Genomic DNA, 20,838 nt, shown 5'->3' on the forward strand with positions numbered 1-20,838 from the left:
TCATTTGACTAGTCAAAATCAAATCTTTTCTACAGAAGTATGGAAAAGACTTCAGCAAATTTAGGTTCAACTGGCAGTACTTCCTAGAGAATTTAGTGAAATTTATTATACACCACCAAGGAAGACTCTGTCAAAGTCTCGAAAGTGGAACCTTGTAATTCAAAAGATACATAATGAACCACCTCAAACCAGGCACCAGATTCATCAATAGGACCCCGAAATTTTCAACATTTAAGTAGAAGTAAAATGATCCAAGGATCATAATTTTCTTTCTTTTTATCTACTCAAAATAATTTGCTTTTGACCTCATTTTACTACAGCCAGAGTTTCAGCTAGACACAAAACTGTATGTCTTTTATCAAACTGTAGGCAAAATATTAAAACAGTAAACTGAATAAAGCAGTAGCTATTGAACTATATATATATATATATTAATTTTTAAGAGTAAACAGTTGCTCTCTGTTGTGTCTAAAGAGGTCACATTATTTTGAATGTTCCTGGAATAAGCATATGAGTCACCTTTCCAAATAAAATTGTACTTTTATTTTGTCCTCCAAGCTACTAATGTGCCAATTTACAGATTGCTGCACTGCTCCTATCAAGGTATTTGCCTTTAAAAAGTAGCAAGTCCTAGTGGTTACTATTATTTTAAAATTCATTTTCTATTTCCAGTAATTCTTCAGTTAAAAAAAGGGAAGCTTTAAAAGTTACTATTATTCCTTGATGTTAAATAACTTACATAAGCTCTAAAGTGTCTACATTATTAATTACATAAGATACAATTAAATACATCTATATCGGTAATGAACTATTCAATTAGTCCATGTTCATCGAAAGCTCTGGATATTCTTCCTAATAGCCCCAGGAAAAAAAGACAAAATACCAGGATGATCGTATTCTCATTGATTTTCAGTGACTTAAGGAATCAGTTTGAGAATGACAGCTAAATGAATTTCCTAGCATATTAAAAAAAAGCTAAACTATTAATATCACAAACAAATTTGTGATTCAGCATTTCCTTGAATATTAAAGCAAACAGCTGTAGGACTTCAACATTAATTTCAAATGTAAGATTTAATTTGAAAGTGTTATGTGTGTTCTGTCAGATTCATACAGAAAACAGTAAAAAATATTTTTAACAACTCTTCTTGAAAACTATCATCATTTCTGGGCAGTACCTGAAAGACTACACATATAAATCTACTACTTTGGCACTAAAAGAACAATAATAACAACAACAACAAAGTCATATGAAGATTTTGATTTGTTTTAAAGAATAAAATAGCATAGTAACTTTAAATTTTTTTAAACTGAAATATTAAGATATATTTTAGCATATGTGAGAAAATGCCCATCACATATGAATTCACTCTAGGTTAAATATTTATATATGTTAGTATCATAAATTTATTATATTTTATTTGGAAAGATTATACACTACCAAAATGACTGAATGTTAATGGAAGATGAATTTGGTGAAGACACCATTTGGGATCCTCAGTTTATTTCACACAGTGGATGCTATATGATATGGTGTTTGATTAATAAATCATTCCCTTCCCTCCACCCCTTTAAATAAAGTCAAATTGAAGATGAAAATCATTTTAAAATGATCAAATAAATGTTTTCATGAAGCTTATATTTTTAAAAATCAGATAAACATCTTGAGAAGACTAATAGACCTTGTTAGACAGATTGACCTGTCAATATGCATATTATGAAGATTTTAGCAGGATTTTTCTAAGTCCTTAATTTTTCAGTGACTAATGAGTACCACACCAACATACATGAAAAGATGGGGAAAAACAATAACCACCACCATTTCTCTTACAAGGATAATTTTTTTTTAATCGGAACCTTGCAAATAGACATTAGAAATCATCTAATCCAATGTCATTTTCAAATATTCAAACTAAGACACCAAGAATTAGCCCAGTCCCTCAACTAGAATGTGGTAAAATGAGGGCTGGAACTCGTTTCCTAACTCAAAATCTAATTCTTCACCCCCAGCCCTTGGTATAGCATACTTCCTCCCTTCTTAAGTAGCCAGATAGCTAGGGCAAAGTTTGATGTGAGATTTGAATTATCCAAACATTTGTCTCAATTTCCTATTTTGCTTTACATATGTAGACCTAGCCACAGTTTGATATAGATGACTGTTACAGAAATCACCTGCAAATGAATGTAGACACATGAACTATATACTTAAATCTTGATTTTAGTGTGTGTTGCATAAAGAAATTATCAATTCATCCTGTTTGTCCCTGATGACTTTGTATGCATGTGATGTGGAGGATCCTGAATTCATTTGGAAGAGAAGAGTTTATAGAATATTTGTCAGTTACATAGAAATGACTTTATATGAAGAGTTAACAGTAAGAATCCTATAAAGAAGATCTTAAAACTGGGTTACAGTTATTTGAGATCCAGTAAAAAATTTTTTTTTGTCATTTTGATCATTTAATAGGATGTAAATTTAAAAAAATCTAAATGGATTTCTAAAAAGTTTTACTTATCTAAATTGAATTATTGAGAACACACTTTAAGTAAAAGAACTTGCTCAAAAGCACAGTTATGTTCCACAGGCAATAGAAATTGCTCTCTGATTGTACAATAATGCTATTATTTTAGTAAGATAAAAGTTTTTTTTTAAAGCTCATTATAGCACAGATAGCAGTTAGCTAGCATCCAACAAAGTGATGTCAGTAAATCCATTACAAGAAAATATATGTTTTTCAGATTCAACTTCAGTGGGCAAGATTCAATATTGATTTGAGACTAGTAAAATAAATGCAGTAAACCTTGTTAAATCCCTTTGAACTAAATATATTAGAATGCATAGTTTATTTGTAGTGAGTGTTTGGTTTGTTACTTAAAGGTCTAGCTTTAGATGGCATGTGTATATGTATGTTTGTTAAATCCTTTATGTTATAGTTAAGCCTTAAGGGGCGTTTAATAAACAAACGATTGAGAAAAGTAGCCTCTATGTTTTAAACTTATTACTTTTTTTCAATGATTTCTTAACCAGATTGCCTAATATAGCTTAAACTATTATTAGTCAGGATATAATAGTCCTCAAAAGATTCAACTAGTCAAACAATGGCAATCTGGCCAAGGACACAAACAGAATACATGCATTAAAGATGCATCAGTTCTATTGTTAACAGATTTCTGAACAAAAACAACTAATCACTGAGTACTAAAAACATTTCAAAAAACAGAATATTACAATTTCCTTATTTTTAGATGATGACTTTCTTGGTATATTACAATGTTTTCTAATTAGAAAAATCTTTACTCCCAAGGAAAAGGGAGAGGGATTTTTTTTTTGATATGCCGTAATGCAAGCTTATGATAAATCATGACTCAAGAGGAAATGTCAGCTAAAAGCTAACATCATTAAATACATATGTATACATGCATATACATATATATACACATATATGTGTGTGTTGTGTGTAAATATGTACGTATGTATATTTGTATTACAAACCAGAATAAATATTTGTTGGAGTTGCTGTGGTTATCACTTTTTTGAAGATATGTATGGGACTATCCCTAACTACATGATTTAATAGCAACATTAGTATCATGACCCTTGAAAAGTATGATTTCTATTCTTTGTAAATAATTACGTTCAAAGGAAATCTGCTTTCCAGTAGTATCATGAAAACATGAGGATTATTACTGTCCTATCTACCACTGAAAGAACAACAGAAGTAACATATCTGTAATATATTGATAGTCAACATGGAACAGTGACTAGTGAAAGGCCTCAAAGGTGGCCAAATGCATAATGAATGCTCAACGTCATCTTTCAATTTCTATGTTGTCCTCCCTTTTATTTTCTCTGCTATCACCACAAGGCCACTTGGGGGTGGGCGGAATCACACCTTCTCTGTCTCTGTTGCCCCCCCTGTACAGTTAAAATTTCAATGCTGCTGATGTGGAGTATAATTTCTGAGATTCTGAGCTGAAATACTTATCAAAAATGAGAGTATAATAATTTGGTTTATGGAAACACCCATCATTAAATTATTTTTGACATCATTCCTCTCATTTTCCTTACAATATGAATCTAGATTCACACTTGTGTGATCCCAACTCTCCTCCCCTCAAAAAAAAAAAGAAAAAGAAACAGGCAATTTTTATGTATTCAAGGACTAACAGCAGCCTCTGGTGAAGATCTGTGGTTCTACCAAGATACTGTTAGTTCTTGAGAAAGTACCCTCAGTCAGCCTCACTGGATCCAGTAATGCTGGAAATAGGGTGTGTCATGAACAAAAATGAAGTCTTAAAACTGTTTTCTGGGATTCTTCTCAAAAGAAATTATCAGAAAACATTTCACAAATGTGAAGAATTCTGAATATTTGAATTGTATCTTTCACAGGAGCCCCTTACCAATTAATAGAAAATCATTAACCAGGATAGGATTTTTACACACCATTAATAAATATCAGAATACAAAATTCAATGTTCCTAAATATCATGTAAATTTTAGTAGGCACTATTAAACCTTCCAGTTATAAACCATACATTTTGTGAGTGGTAGGTTGAGTGTTTAGGCTGCACCAAAGTGACTAACTGCTATGAGAGATGTGTTTCAAACTTAAAAAAAAAATCTAACGTAAAAGTACCACTAGTAGATGAATGACCCAAGAAATAACCGAATGCTGTTTGTCAAGTAATGGCTCAAATGATATTAAAAAACTAACCATGTTAAGGGAAAAATTGCTTACTTTCCTATTGTTTGGATTTGGGAATGCTTAAGGTCACTTAAATTTAGCATGAAGGTAAGGAAAAAAAACTATAAAATTCTTTAATCATGGTTATGGTTACTAACCTGACCAAAGCAAAGACAGACTGATAGGTGATATCATTTAAAATTCTATTTTCTGAATAGGAAAAAGAAACTGCTACCAAGAGCAATTAACTATGGTGATTTCAATTTAATAAAATTGTGATTTTTTTTCTCATCTTAGCCCCTGTCTGGGTAAAAATAAAATCCCTCCAACTTCAGATAGGAAGCAGTTCAATGAGGCTGGCATCTAATGGCAACTTTTATAAGGATTCAGCAAAGAGGTGGAAAGTAATACAATTATCTTAGATCACCATTACTATGAAAATACAAATATCTTTGTAGACTATAATTCATCGGAATTGCCTTTACCTGCCACAGACATTCACAATACTTAGTTCTAAAACTGTTATGATGTGTTTTTAACTGAAATATTTCTCAGTATAAATTGAAGTATCCAATTCTTAATGACTTTTTACTTCTATGGGCCTCAGTTTCTTTATCTGTAAAATGAAGGTGTTAGATTAGAGGACCACTGACATTCCTGCCAACTCTAGATCTATTAATTTTTGAATTGTGGAACTCATCTTTCTAATGACATTTTTTTAAAGGAAGCATCCATCTCTCAGTAAGTTCAACAGCACTACATATATTAAAGATAAAAAAACCTATCCTTACTGGTGCTCTAGTTTTCTTTCTGCTTTTCAAAGCTCATACGCAACAATCTATCCAAGACCCATATATCATTCCAGAGATCACCATGGAAGTTAAGCTATCTGGACCTGACTGCTTTCTATGCAATGTATTATGCCTACAAATGAAAAAAAAAAAATACCAGAAGTTAGTGTCTTGCTGACCATTTCACAGTTACAAGACGGCCCTGATAACTGACGTGTGGACCACAGGAAAGGCTGATGATGATTTATAGAACAATGAAGAAAATAAACACGAATTGGATGTTCTTTTCTTTTATATATTGAAGAAATGCAGGATGTCAAGATTCTGTATTCCTTCTGCCTTCACAATATTCCTAAAATGGAATCTCCTAAGGAGGCTTTTCAAAACACTCAATCCCAGCTACACTGCAAGCTTTTGGGCATTTAAACCTTTCCTTAGGTCAAAGGCCTTTTAAGTGGTGTGTCCTGAGGAGGGAGAATGTTTCCACGTGGGAAGTTTCCATTGTGGGTTTGTGAAGGGATAGAATGAAGGTGGAAGAAGTAGAAGGGCTCAAAGAATTACCCCTCACCAGATTCTAAAGTTCTTCCTCTATTCCGTGGGTTCGCTGGAGTTTTTTTCTTCAGCAGGATACTGAAGTAAAATGAGAATGGCTAAGATAGTGCAGAAGAGTGTGTCTATATCAAACAGCACCTCTCCCTGAACTCCCACAGGGCCTAAGGTCCTACGCAGTGGGAAAGAAAGACCAACTTGCTGGAGAGGCAATCCTTCATCCCTGGAAAAGTCTTATTCGTGTTCAGGGAACAATGCTGTCTGCAACGCATCTTGGCTTTGGCTGTCCGGGAAGGCAGACGCTTTAATTTCACAGGAATTCAAGTCGTAGCCGCTGCCAGAGAGGCTCAGGTCCAAAGAAAGGGCAACAAAAAACCTCAGTCCCGGATGCTTTCGCTTGCAGCCTGGGACACTCCTAGAGGAGCAAACCCGGGTCGATATCCAAGTTGGACCGGAGGGGCTTTATCCTCCCAGTTTCCAGCCTTTTTTCTTTCGCCTTTGGAGTAGCCACGGGCTCTCAGCGTGTTTGAATATGTAAAAGAGGATCAGAGAGTTTAAAAGAGGGCGATTCTAGCTGGGTGGGAACCGCTCCACTCTGAGGCTGCCACTGCCTCAGTCCAGTGCCTTCGGCAACCTGCTGAAACATCTTCCACGCGTACCTCCGCTTGAGCCAACTCCCACAAAGTCCCAATGCTGCTACAAAACGCCCGCCTGAGGTTTCGATGGGGGCTTGGGTATTTTGCGGCTAAAAGAGGGGAGGGAATCCGTGATCCCCCGCCACCACTTTCAAAAGTAATTAAAAAAAAAAACCGGGAGTCAAGTGGGGTACAGAAAGTCCATCCTTCCAATCTCCAGTCATTGGCCATAGGTTGGGGACTAGGGGTGGGTGGGGAAATGAGGGGTGGGGGCGGGAGTCCTTACACGTGTTTTATTAACACTTTACTCCCATTCCGAGAGGCAAAGAAGATAAGATGACTTGAAGAGTGAGGAGTCTCAAAGAAAATGACAAAGTGAGCAGCCACCGCCCGGCCTTTCCTTCTTGACCCCATCTTTTACAAGCAGGGTTTCAATCCTGTGTCGCAACACAGCCAATCCAGTTAATTATTCTGTTCCTCCACCCCTTCCCGGGGAATCCAAACCGACACGCTTCCATCTGGAAGTTGCACGGGGCGTCAACGCCCCAACCCTGCTCTTCCAACATAGCCTCCGTCTCCTCCCACCTCTACTCCCCCTCCCTTCCCATCCTCAGCCTCGGCCGCCATGTCTGGCTGCCTGAGTGACACAGCTAGGGGGTGGGGCGACAGGACAGCTTCCTTGCAGCCTCTTGGCATCAGATTCACTAAGTAACAAAACTATATAGCATTGCTGAGAAGGATCCTTCTCCCCAAAGGCTCCTTCCCACTTCTATCCTTTGCAAAAGTCTCCACATCTGCCAAGTTACCACAGGTTTTTTTTTTTAAATAATTTACAACTTTAAGGAAAGGGAAAGCAGGTAATGAAGTGACTCAATATTATGCCACATCCACTGTCTCAAGACAACGCATATCCCTGTGGCCTGAGATGGAGACTTGCCCAAGTGATACCATTCGTCTCTTAGCTGTCACCTCTCCTCCCTTAATCCACCCACCTCACACTCCTGGGACAAGGCATGTGGCTAACAGAGTACTACTGTGGTGGGAAGAAACTTTGTGTTCATTTAACACTGTGGAGAGGGCAAAATAAAGTAGATAGTAGGAAAAGATAAATAAAAGATGCTACCTTGGTAACCACAGTAGTTTAGAGGCCAGTTCGTGATCTGGGAGGGGGCGGACGCTGCCTGCCTGCCGCAGGTACTCTCCTCGACTACGCGTATTCTTAAGCAATAACAACGTAATCCGTATTATCCACCCAAGAATACCCGTCACCGAAGAGAGTCAGAAAGATGAAGCTGCTGTTGCTGTTGCGGCTCCTGCTGCTCTTTCTCTTCTTCTTCTTCCTCCTCCTCCTCCTCCTGCTTCTGCTGCTGCCATTGGACTTGATCGGGTCAATAAATCCATAACTCTATGTCTCTAAAGAAGAATCCAAAGAGTTGCTCAGCTGCTTCTTTCACAAATCCAATGGACGGTGTATTTCCATTTCTGAAAGACAAATCACAGAACCAAGTATTTAATGCCAAAGGAAAGAAAGAATGCATGCATCTCTATGAAGAGATGCTGTCTTACCAGGTGGGAAATATTTCACAAGGCTATGGATTAGGTAAAAGTCAAAAGCAATGTCCACTTTACCTGCTGGTCTCCTAATTTCTTCCTCTGTACTTGCTTGACTTCATATCCCCTTGTGATCCATCAACTCACTCTTGGTACTTTGATGGAGTGTCACTGCCAGCAATAGATCCCTGTAAAAGACATGCATAGTTAAGCACACAAATATTACAAATATATTTGCCTAGGCAGGTTGAGAAAGAAGTGCAGTTCAAATAAAGATAGGGTCATGCATGGGTAGGATTTTCAATGGTGTGTTTTGGAAATGCATTTTCTCAAGTCCAGGATCATAGAAAATAAGCAGTTGTTCAATTTACCACTTGAAATCAAATGCTTATAGATCTACAAGATTAGGCATCTTTCCTTTCCAGGCCCCTAGAGAAACATGATCTAATGATTTTTTAAAAGTCAAAGTACAAAATAATTAAACTCATTTCCCATAGTTCCTGCAAAGGGGTAAGTATCAGAACTCACTGAGTCGACAAGCTGCTTAGATTTCAATGGTTTAGGCATCATTTTGTAGTACCCTAATGTGTGATTATACAGCTCACATTTTAATATACACCATAAATGCATTATTGTGCAGCTGTTGAGAGTACCTCAACAGAAAGACCTTTAGAACCTGGTCTCCATAAAAAAATTAAGAAGCAAATAACCAAAACTCATTCCCAAAGTAGCTGCAATTCTAGCTTTCAGGGAGAGTAGCTCTGTGACTCTTCTGTGATCAATATGGCTCTTACTGGAAAAGCTTTGTCTTAAGATCCTGCGGTGGATATTCTGATAATAGGGGTTTATTGTTCACTAACTAAATGGAAAAGACAAGTGCAACGTCACTGCCCAAGATATGTTGTGCTTCCATTAGAAAGTTCTCAATTTGTTTTTCCTTAACTCTCAAATACATAGGAGAACATCCATGTGAATGGAATGAGGAGGGGACAGGAAAACATGGGAAGTCACTTCAATTCTACAAATTATGTAAGTGTAAATAGCTTCCCAACAAGTAGATAATTATATAACAATCACTTATTTCTGCTCCAAGTTATCTCCAACTGACCAGGATGTAATTTAAAGTTGTAAATACATTTGCCTTTAATTGTTAAATCAAGCACTTGTGCAAGCACCTTAGCTATTCCTTGGACTTGGATGCTTTCTTGCAGATTGGGGAAGTCACATTAATTTTTGTTGTTTCCTGACCTGGTATTTAATGACTAAATTACTTTGTTACCTGAGAAAATTTTAGAGAATAGTAGCAGTGCCTATTTTATCTTCTATTTAATGTATTTTATCTTCCAATATATCTTAAAAAGGCACATGCAAAAGAATCAAGCAGTTATATACATTTTTTCCTGTCACCCAGCAGATCCACACTGTAGGGCTATTCCCTGATAGTGTTCCCCAGAAGGCAGAAAGCTGACAGGTCTCCTTCAGCTTGAACTCTTAGAAACCAAAGCCCTTAGGGAAAGTAATGCACTAGTCTGGGAAGAAAATATACCTCTGGTTGTTTGATGTACATATGTTTTATTTAAACAAAACTAATATTAATTTGAAGTCAATAAATACACTACTTTGGGTATTTAAGACTTTTTCAAAGAATTATGTTTTCTTTTAATTCACAAGTATAGCCAGAGCATTTAAACTCTCTGAAAATAAAGCCCCACAAGAGACGACAATACATGGGTCATCAGAATAACATCATAAATACCCACACAGGTTTCCAACGTTTTCTAATGCCTCCCGAGAAATTTCCTTTAGCTTTGCCTCCTCACAAATGAAATGAAGAACACACACACACAGACACACATACACGCACACACGCGCACACACACACGCACACACACACATATATACACACACTCACACTCACACATACAGAAAGAGAAAAGGAATGTTAAGAAACCAGAACACGCAATTCCTAAGCTTCCTTCCCACCGATGCAGTGACAGCCTTTCTCCTACCTACCCAAATGGTCCAACAGCTTCAGCACCTGGGCGAGTGGACAGCTCAGTTCCTGGCAGGCTCCCGGCAGCACTAGGAGCAGAACTGACGCTCTGAGCACTAACCAAAGCTCTCTCTAGTGCTTCGGCGGGGCAGCCTGACTTACGAGAACACCATTTCCTACGAGACCACTGCCGCTGGGTGCATATTCAATTCAAACCTCCTTAAGCTGTCGGATTTCCCCCACCCATTCTTCCTCCCTCCCCCCCTTCTCCACCCTCTACACAACAACAGGAGGAGGAAAAAGCCCATAGCATCAGGGAGATGTTGATCAACTTACACTTTGCTTTTGAATATTCGGGTACTACTAGCGAAGCAATATTGGCGGAGGCTCACGTCCGCATTAAGTACCTTTGTTCATCGATTCCTGCAAGCCATGTTTATTAGAATCTACATTCCTCCTGCTTTGCAATAGCTAGAGGTATTTTTTTTTCCCCTGTGTAGGGTGCTTTTAGTACCTTTGATCACCCTGGACCACCGGGGCTGCCTGCCCCTTCTACTTTTTCTCCTTTCTCCCTTTCCTAACCATCCCTTCCCCCCTCCAAGACACTCACCCCAGTCAAACGTTTGGTAAATTGCAGCGAAATATACAGAAGGCATCGCCGTGATGCTGTCGGTTTGATGGAAGTAATCAATTAAGCAAAAGCAGAAATACATTATTCTTATTCTTCTTACTATTATGTAAAAAGGGGCAAACACCAGCGAGAGAAAAATGCGGAGGGGGGGGGCGATGATAGTGGTTTAACAATCAATGGAAAAACACTACATACATTTTCTCCCCTGAATATTACTCTCGTTCAATGGTTAGCAGGCAAAAAAGAAGCACATTTATCGATGTAAACACAGAGACTCACTCGCACACACTGCATCCTTTACATTTGCTCAGATTTGCCTTGCGGTATAGCAAAGTAACTGCCACAAATCCACCTCTATTGAAGTGCTTACCCTCTAAATCCAGGTTTCAAGCAGAACTCCAACTGTGTGTAAAAGCCAAGGAGTCATCTGATGTGTTTTGGGGATAGGCTTTGGGCAGTGAAAGCTGATTTCCGCCGTGTGCCGGGTTACTGTGTTAACAAGCCCTGGGAAGGGACCTCGGTGCCTTTCGCTGGCTGTGCCCCAGTGCCTTCGCGTGGCGGCGGCTTGCTCATGCTTCTGAGTCCCAGGCGATAGCCTTCAGCTGATGCGAGCTTCCAGAAAGGAGTGGGGAGGGAAAAAAATCATCTAATGCAATCAAATCGATCTGATCTACACCATCTGTCGCCTGCCACTATACACAAACGTTAAAATAAGAAAACGGAAAACACTGACAGCTCAAGAAGGTTGGTCTGCAAAGAGTTCATTTTTAGCAGAGCATAATTGGGCATGGACAGCATACAATCACCAAAGCTGCTGTTACCCATCCAGTAGTGGATCCCAAACATGCTAATGGTGGATTAATTGAGGAAGATCTGACGTGCAAGCTTCATAGTCTCTTATTCATGACTTCCCAATGGGAAAGGACCAATGCCTTGTGGGACTATGGTAACATACAGTCAAAAAGCTGCTAAGAAAATGGCTCTGTGTTCACAGCACCTCTCTCTGATAACAAACATATGTCGACCAAAACCGTTTAGTAGAATGGGGAAAAATGAAATTTTCCTTCCTAGTGTAAGCAGTTCCCATCACTTGCCCTTAAAGAAAAGCAAAAATAGATACCATATCTTCACTGCACTGGGGGAAAAAAGGAATATTTTAAAAGGTTTTTATCAGGATCAAACTCTACCATCTGAAAGAAACATAATACTCCTGTGCAGGAACTATATTAAAAAATCTATTATCTTTTTTTTTTCTTACTGTGATCAGAGTAGATACATAGCATGTGCAGTATATAGAAACTCAGTGCAGTTAATACCATCAGGACTGACTCAAGGTTGCTTTAATGCCAGGAGCCCTTTTGACTTTTTGCAATGGGAATGACTTTTGGACAAGGCATTTCTGATCACTGAGCTTTGACATGATCTGAGTTCAGTATGATTTGGGGGGGATAAAGGAGTAGAGGGGAGATGAGAGTAGTTTTAAGCTCTACAATCACTCCCACATGCCACCCCCACTTCTTTGCTCTATTTCCAGTCTTTTCTGACTAGCTATTGGGGGTGGGGGGTAGAAGCCTAAAGGAGGGTAGACAAAGTGGAGTTTCATCTGTATTATAATTTCTGGCCCTCTGGTAAATTCTCACGGATCTCTAATGGAAAAAAGAAATCTTTGGTAATATAAAGAACAGATAAATTACCAATTAACTTTAAAACTTTTAACATATAGTAATTTCTGTGGGTGAACATCTTGGATGGAAAATGAAGATGTAACACAAATAAGTCAGTCACTGACCACTTTGGATGGGCTGAGAGTAAAGATAAAAAGCTATGAGAAATTAGGCAATAGCCACATGTAAAGTGGACTTATTAGCTATTGTCATTTAAAATAAATGAACATTATCTAAAATCTACAGATTTTCTCTTGCACTTTGTCGTTTGCTGGAATGATTATGAAATCTGTTTGTTTTTAACCTCTCCTTTTTGGGTAGAGAATAAAACCTAAGGGAACTGTCTTAACACTGTGGTAAAACAATTAGTCTTTAGGATAATTCTTGAGATAACTGAATGTGCCTCCTGGAACTTTGGTAATCTCTTTAGAATAAACCTAACAGTTATGAATTAGATTAGCCTAAAATATAGCCCAAAGACAAATCAAACAATTTACCCAATCTTTTGTTTCAATATACATTAATTAAGCGCTGTTGCCAACCTACACAGCATTCCTGGGTCATAGTCACAGATTCAAGTCTAATATTGCTGCAGCCTTTGTTATCATTTGCGTCAAGCTATTGCCCTCTGCAGGTCAGGCTTAAAGTACAGTCAAGACTATTCCACATTCTCAGGAAATTTATGGCAGTCACGTTATTTAGACTCTGTCCCAATATTTAAATAGATTCAACTTTTTAGCTTTAGATTTGTTTTCATTAGGGCTTAAACTATTTATTTAGAGATAGCTAGTAAATTAAGAAAAACGTGTTTTAAGGATTGGTGTTCTTTGTACTTCAAAGGGATATGCTTTATGGAGTAGACTTGCTTTGTTTGTTTTTGAAATATAAAGCATCTTGAAGCTAGTAATATAGTAGTCTCACTTTCTCACTTACCCTTATGCCTCTTCTAGAAGGGCCAGGTGAACTCCAAAGAGAATATGCTAATATTGGTATTCTTGTATTCTCAGGAAGAGAGAAGAGGTTTTTGAATAATTTCCCACTCATGTGTGTGCTTTGGAACAACTCAAGAAAATGTATACAAGCAAAACACAAAATGCATCCCTCCTATCTTCAATGTGATGGAAACACTTAAATTCATTCTCCACTGTGAAATTAGACTTCATCGACCTCTTTCTGACCCTTCTATTTCTCCACCCCCTTGATTTTTCTATGGCCCCACCCCTTTGCTACCTTTAATAGTAAGGAATAGAGCTAGTAAGTAACATCAATTGTTTCACAGTAATGCAAAGTGGGACAGGCAACTGAGTCCTGTTGCCAGAGAAGATCAGTCCTTCAAGTCTGTAAGGCACTGATTTAATTCTTAATGATCAAATATTATTCCTATAGTGGTATTTCCACAGTTCCAAACTCTCCTTTCATGCAAAATGTCTTATGACCCTACTAGCAAATTAAAAATCAACTTCATTTGTAACTAAACAAATACTAGAGATCACATGTGCACTCAATAAAAATGGGTAATAAGGAAAATGCATTTTGCTTGGATTCAAGTTATTTTGAAATGTTTATCTAAGTAATGGGAAGGTGAGTTTTCTTTCTCAAACTACTGCTGCCTTCCCTCGAATCTGCAGTATGAAAGCATTCAGGGGAGAGAATAATATTTTCATCTTTTACAAAGTGAAGTGTGTGTCATGATGTTTGTCTTTTGCTTGTATGTTGAGTTCATTATTTTTCAGAATTTGGGAATATCATGGGTGTAAGAATTTAGGACCTATATTTAAAATAGTATAAGCTTGCTTCTCCCAGCCCCATGCTGTTGTCTTAAGAATTGGGGAGACAAGTATTAGATAAAGGAAGGACACTGTTCATTGCATATGTGCATTGAGATCGGAACAATACTTGTTTGTGGTTTTCAAAGAAAAGAAAAACCTCCCCCTCACATAGTATTTTCTTTTGCCTCTTCAGGTCTCCCTACCCAGGCCCCCCATGCCCCATGTTTTGTTATTGGGCCATAACTCTTCAAATGAGTTGAATTAAATGCTAATTGCACATGTTTCATTTAATCACAGCTCTGAAAAAATGAGTTGGTGCCCGGATTTGGGATTTCTGTACCCTGGGAAAAGTTTAGTAGCCCTCTACAGAGGCTACCATTGCCAAGCTAATAATTTGCCAGCTAATTCTATGGCCAAGAGTCTTCTTGCCTGAATTTTCCCATATTTATGATGATTATTTCTATAACAGGATAAACCAGAAATAGAAACCAAATGTGAAGCTGCAACAATTCTGAGAAATGTGAAGTATTCAAGGTTGATCTTTGTGTTGTGAAGAAATATTCTGCAGATATTTTTTGTATTTGTGTACTTATATTACTGTGTCTTTCTTCCCAATTCCCCCTCCTCCATCTAAGACAAAGTCTGATCAGATACAAATGTTGTTATGTGATTAAATTAATTTTTTACTTTAAGGGTGTGATTTTATTATATATATATATATACATATATACATATATACACATATGTGTGTGTGTTTAAAGTCCACCGATATAGCTTTTCAGTGAAGTTTTCAGACTCAAAGGTGGAGAAAAAGCAGACTACACACACACACACAACAACAAGAACAACAAGAACAACAACAGCAACAACAACAGGTTAGTCCCTGAAGGTCTAGAGTACATATGCAAATCAGGGAGAACCATTAAAAAGATGTAAATAACATCATTGGTAAAACTAAAGAGAACTAATATATTACGAAATGAAGAGGAGATACAAATGCTCAGCGATCTTGAAGTCAAGTGAAGTGACATTTCTAGAGACTGTTCCAGATGACTAGAAGTGCATCCTAGCTTTTGATGGGAAGTTCGAATAAGCAATGTTAGCCCCACAGAATCCCTGGGGAAATGAAGACCGCTGTTTGATCCCTCTCTGACAACTCTCAGTCCCAGAAACCTGCAGGGAGCTTAGGTAGCTAGTAGGCTAGGCTGATGGACTCTGTGAACATTTGGCCCATTGAGATGCAGGGCATAGCACAGATAAAGGGCAATACTTTAGACACATCATATATTCAACAGGAACAGACTTCCCGGTGCCCGGCCTCTGTGGCCTCTGCTAGTGCTGTTGGGCTGGGGTGGGCTGAGGAAGAAAAAAGGAGGGAGAAAAAAGGAAAACAACAGTCAAATATCTCGAATTTGGTAAAATTGAAGGCTATTGGTCAAAATTAAACGTGAAATCAATCGTCTAGACGTTTATGATTATTGCTGAGTAACTATGTGTACGGATTCCATACCCAGAAAATTATACAGATGCAACCACAGCTTACAATGTGTGTTATGAGAATGTGTGCATTCATAGTATCTGTGCATTGCTCACTGTAACCCCGTTTTGTTTTGTTTTGTTGTTGTTGTTGTTTTGTTTTGTTTTCCTCTAGCCAGGATCGTGTTCTCCTGATACCGGTTTGTTTCCCTAGCATCCCCCGAGAAGTCCTCCATTCTGGGGCTTCTTTGACCCACAGTCCAAAGGAAGATCAGACATTGGCGTTTAGGACCGAGATTGGGTTTGAGAATGTAGGTAGGACGAATATGTACTTTGCAAGTAGAGGTCTGAGAGGTCTAGGCAGACCTCCGAGCTCCCTATTACATCCCTTCCCTTCCTCTGCCCAACCCCTCCCCCACCCTCTTTTCTCTCCTCCCCTCCCACTCCGCTCCCAAACCGAGAGGAGCGAGCCTCTTTTGGCAGAGCGAAGGAGCCCCCTGCTGGCCAGAAGAGAGGAAGCGCCCAGAAGAAAACCCGGCTCCCCCCTCGCCTCCGCTCCCCAAACCCAAACCCGCCCACGCGTTCCGCGCTCCCCAGCCCACCTCCACCCGCCTCCCTCCCCAGGGGCTCTGGAGAAGGTTTAAAACTACGACAATAACGCAACCCTTCTAACCTCTGCCGTGCTCATCTCCTGGAAACGCCCAGGAATGAGGAGAGGCTGCGGGAAGCGAGCGGAGGCTCTGCTCCAGCCCAGAGTCAGACGCCGCGGGCGCAGCTGGGCAGCCAGCCTGCGGTCTGGGAAAGGGAGAAGGGGGGAAAATGGACTTCCTCGCCCGCTGCTTTTGAAAATACCCACAGCCGGCGCGCCCAGACACAGCGAGACCCAGACTGACACATACTCCCCAAATCAAACCCACAGCAGCAAAGCCCGGAAGAGGGCTATTGATAGGCATGTTTCTGGATGCTTTTCATTAGCTGCCAAAGGAAATGTTGACTAATACCTCGGTTTGCAAGACAGCAAAAAAATCACCCCGAAGACTGGGCTGGGGGAGGAAAGGGGACTTCGTCTTCCCCTCCTCTCCCTTTTCCTGTACTCATTAAAAATCCTTAGCCAAAACTATAAAACCACACCCTAGGGTGTAGGAATTATTAAGTCACTGCCAGATGCCCTAGATCCAGATCTGGAAAGGAAAGGTTGCTTCCTTGGACTCCTGATAGCCAGAGATCCAGACACTGCTGAGAGTTTGTTTCCTGGTGCCTCCCTCCCGACTCTAGGAGACCCAAGGGGTATTTTGCTCTTCTAGACAGTTCCTGATTCTGGATGGAAAAAGGATACCATCTGGATTGCGTTTGTGAAATGAGTTTATAATCTTGAAGTAGGCTACTGCTTTGAATGACAGATAGCCTCGGTATTCCTCAGTAAAGGTTATTAGAAACTGCAATGTTTCTTCCTACTTAGGCAACCTTGAGTTACTGATAGGGTGTAGCTATGCATTAATGTGACATACAGCAGTGTCTATTGCCTGTGGATGTTTTCTGTCTTTGAAGAAAGAGAAGAATTTTTCATAAGTTCAGGCAAACATTAAATGCAGTCTGAGGGAAGAATCAAAGTTATTTACAGACACCCTTTCTTCATGTTCCTTCCAAAGGAAATAAAACAAAGGGATTTTGATAGTTAAAGTGGGTGGAACTCAAAAGGGCATCTCTCCCTCAGCCTTCTCCTAAATTTTTTTTTCCCCCTTTCTTTCTTAATTTATTCAGAATATAGATTGGGGAATACTTTTGAATCTAGTAACAATGCCATGAGGGAAACTGGTAGCTTTATTTATTTTATTTAAACCATCATGCAAGCAGATCTAGTGACCAAGGAAGCTTGAGCCGAATTTCAGCACTGGCAGCAATAAAAGAATTTTGAATTTTGCACACATCATAGCTAATCAGATCCTCACAAAAAGCCTGTGAAGAAACTGTCCTTACCCCTGTTTTACAGATGATGAAACTGAGCCTCAGAAAGATAACTGGACTTGCTCTAAGTCACATGACTAGTAAGATGTGACCAAGACTTGAACCCAAAATCTTTTGACTTCACTTCTCTAATACTGATGCTGCAGCTATTTAATTATTGCTGCATTTCTATAGCACCTTAAGGTTCACAAAGCACTTTCCACATTATTTCATTTGATCCTGAAGATAATGATAATAACTCACATTTGAAAATTACTTCACAGTTTACCTACTACTTTGCAACAACCCAGTGAAGCATTGTAAGTATTATTTTCCCCATTTTACAAATGAAGGTAAGGAAGGTCAGAGAAGTCAAATGATTTATTCCCTATCATGAAGCTGATTGGAACTTGAACCCAGCTCTTCTGACTCAAGATCCAGTGGATACCTTTGAAAGCAAATTTAATTTATAACTATAGATATTTCACTTCTTAGTCTTGGATTTCTATGAAGGGAGAAAATACTCCAGAAATATTCAATTATTCAGTTCAATTCAGAATTCAATTCAGAAATATTCAATATTCTGAAAATATTCAGAATGAAATAAAGACATTATGAAGAAAACATTATTTTTCACAAGCGATCCATAAGTGTTGGACAAAAATGAGGTCTTTGGTTTATATTTTCTGCAAATGTTAAAACATTGAAATAATACAGGTATCAATAGAGAAGCTTCCTTCCACCCTGATGGAGAATGCCTTTTTTATATTGGAAGAATGTAAATGTGGAAATAGTGCTGTTCTTCGTGGTGAATTAAACGACTTATAAAAATGACAAAAGACTAAAATAGCTCTAGCAGCTTTACTTGAAAGCAGTTAAAGAGATATCTGAAAGGCCTGTCTCAGCATAACCTTAGTCACTCCCCCATGAAAGTCATTCAGCATTACATTTCTGCAAGCTTTTGTTCACAAAGGAGTTTAGACCTAGCATCATTTTGGTGAATTTCATCTCCATTCATATATTTCTACTTTACGATTGTGAATGGTTATAGTAAAAAAAAAATGTCAAAACAGATCTCCAGAGATCCCACTTTAATGGAAAAAAATGTGTACAATATTTATTAAAGATTTTTGACTGACAGTCACAAGTTAAGTTCGACTTACAGTATCCTGAAAGTTGAGTTTCTGGGACTGATTTACTCAGTGTTAGAAAGTTCAGTTCAGGTGCAAAATCTGTTTTTTTTTAACAAGGTTTTAAGATTTCATCAATTTTCAGTAGAGTTGAATGACTCATAAGGAGACCAAATGAACCAGCTAACCTCACATGGTTGGACAACAGCCCACACTTCTCTGCATTCTCATTCATTTGTGTAAATTATTTGGCCACATGGCCTCCTGTCATGTTGAAGCTCTGTGACTTTTCAACATTTTAATTTAGTTTTAAATAAATCTCTATGCCAAGTTGGGGGTTTTAGTTTTCTTTTATATTTCCTTTCCTTTATAACTATGATTCTTAATCTCAGCTCAGAATTATCATGATATTTGATTTATCTTCTTTGTTAGCATGGATTTATATTAGAATGATAATATTTTAGAGCTGCAAGGGTCCTTAGAAATTGTATAATTCAATTTGATAAGCATTTATTAAGCAGCTACTACATGCAATGAGCTGTATTAAGTGCGGGTGGGGGAGGCAAAAATGAAATAATTCTTTCCTATTAAGAGTTTATATTCTATCTATATATGAAGCACTTCAATGTGCAGATGACGAGACTGAGGTCAAATCCCATCTCTGCTACATAGAATCTGTGTGACTTCAGGTAAGTAAGTAACAATGAGTTATCACATTTGTAAAATAAAGGGTGTGGACCAAATGCTCTCTTTACTCCTTTCTAGCTCTAAATCCCATTACCTCCTAATTGGGTTAGCAGATAAATAGTTGATGAGGCAGAACCAGAAGCCAGGTCATCTGAATCCTGGCCCCACTCTACCAGGCTACCTCTTTTCTAGTAGCTATCATGACTGCTTGAACTCTGAATGGTATAATGTATTAGTCTTTGCTTTAACCATCATAGCCTCTGCTGGTTTATAAAGGCATATTTTTTTCAGTAATTTTTTTTTATGTATTGTGCCATTCAAGGTGACCAAACACAGACCTCCATGCTGGTATCCTGCCAAATGTCCAGCTAATGAAGTTTGGGGGAAGTAGGGCAAAATAATAAAATTACTTTCAAGCCTGGTTAGTAATGGAGATACTCACCATTAACCATACTAACAGTACATTTAACTACATTAATAGAAAATTTTAAGTAGTGAGTATAACCTTTTTGTGATTTCCCCCTAGTTGTCAGTGCACTCTTTCTCCTCAAATAATCATGTATGTATTTGTCTGCTTACAGGAAGTATTTCCCATTTAAATTGTAAACTCCTCCACGGTAGTAAAAAATGATTCAATTTGCCATTGTACCCATTGCATGCCAGTTTGTGTTGCATCCAGTTGGAGCTTAATATGTGCTTTTGCTGATTGAATTACGCTGTGTTTTATACTAGTGCATTCTATTATAGTGAAGTGGTACTGTGAACATTGGTTGGTACAGGGTATTGCAAAAGTCTTAGAGTAGTTTTAAACTCTGATACTATAATCATGATGAAAAAAAGTTAATATAGGTATAAGAACTGAACTTTTTACTAGGTAAGGCAAGACTCAAGAGGACATCAAGGAAATTTTTCCCATAAGGTACTTACAATGGATAGACGTGTGTAAATGTATTTTTGCTTGTCATAGCAGCTAAGATAGAACCAAAATTATTGATAGATTGGAAGCTACAGAAATCCAACTTGATCATTGCAATGATCAAAATAATTAATAATGGTTGACTCATAAAGTCTGAACCAAGATTTTAATCCAGTTGTTCCTCATTTCAAACCCTAAACTCTCTTTGCTAGTCCACACTGCTCCTCCAGGAGACAACGTACCAACCATGACGATGTCAGGTATCTGTACAACAATCCAGTCCCTGCCCCCCTCCCAACCTGAACTTACCCCACCTCTTTTTCATTTGGTTAGGGGAAAAGAACATTAACCTTGGCATCAGTGAATCTGGTTTCAAATTCTGTTTCTTTCACTATGATGTTGTTCAAATCACTTAAT

This window comes from Vombatus ursinus, unplaced genomic scaffold (genome assembly GCF_900497805.2).
Source record: "Vombatus ursinus unplaced genomic scaffold, bare-nosed wombat genome assembly UNPS02014787.1, whole genome shotgun sequence".
Taxonomy (NCBI): Eukaryota; Metazoa; Chordata; class Mammalia; order Diprotodontia; family Vombatidae; genus Vombatus; species Vombatus ursinus.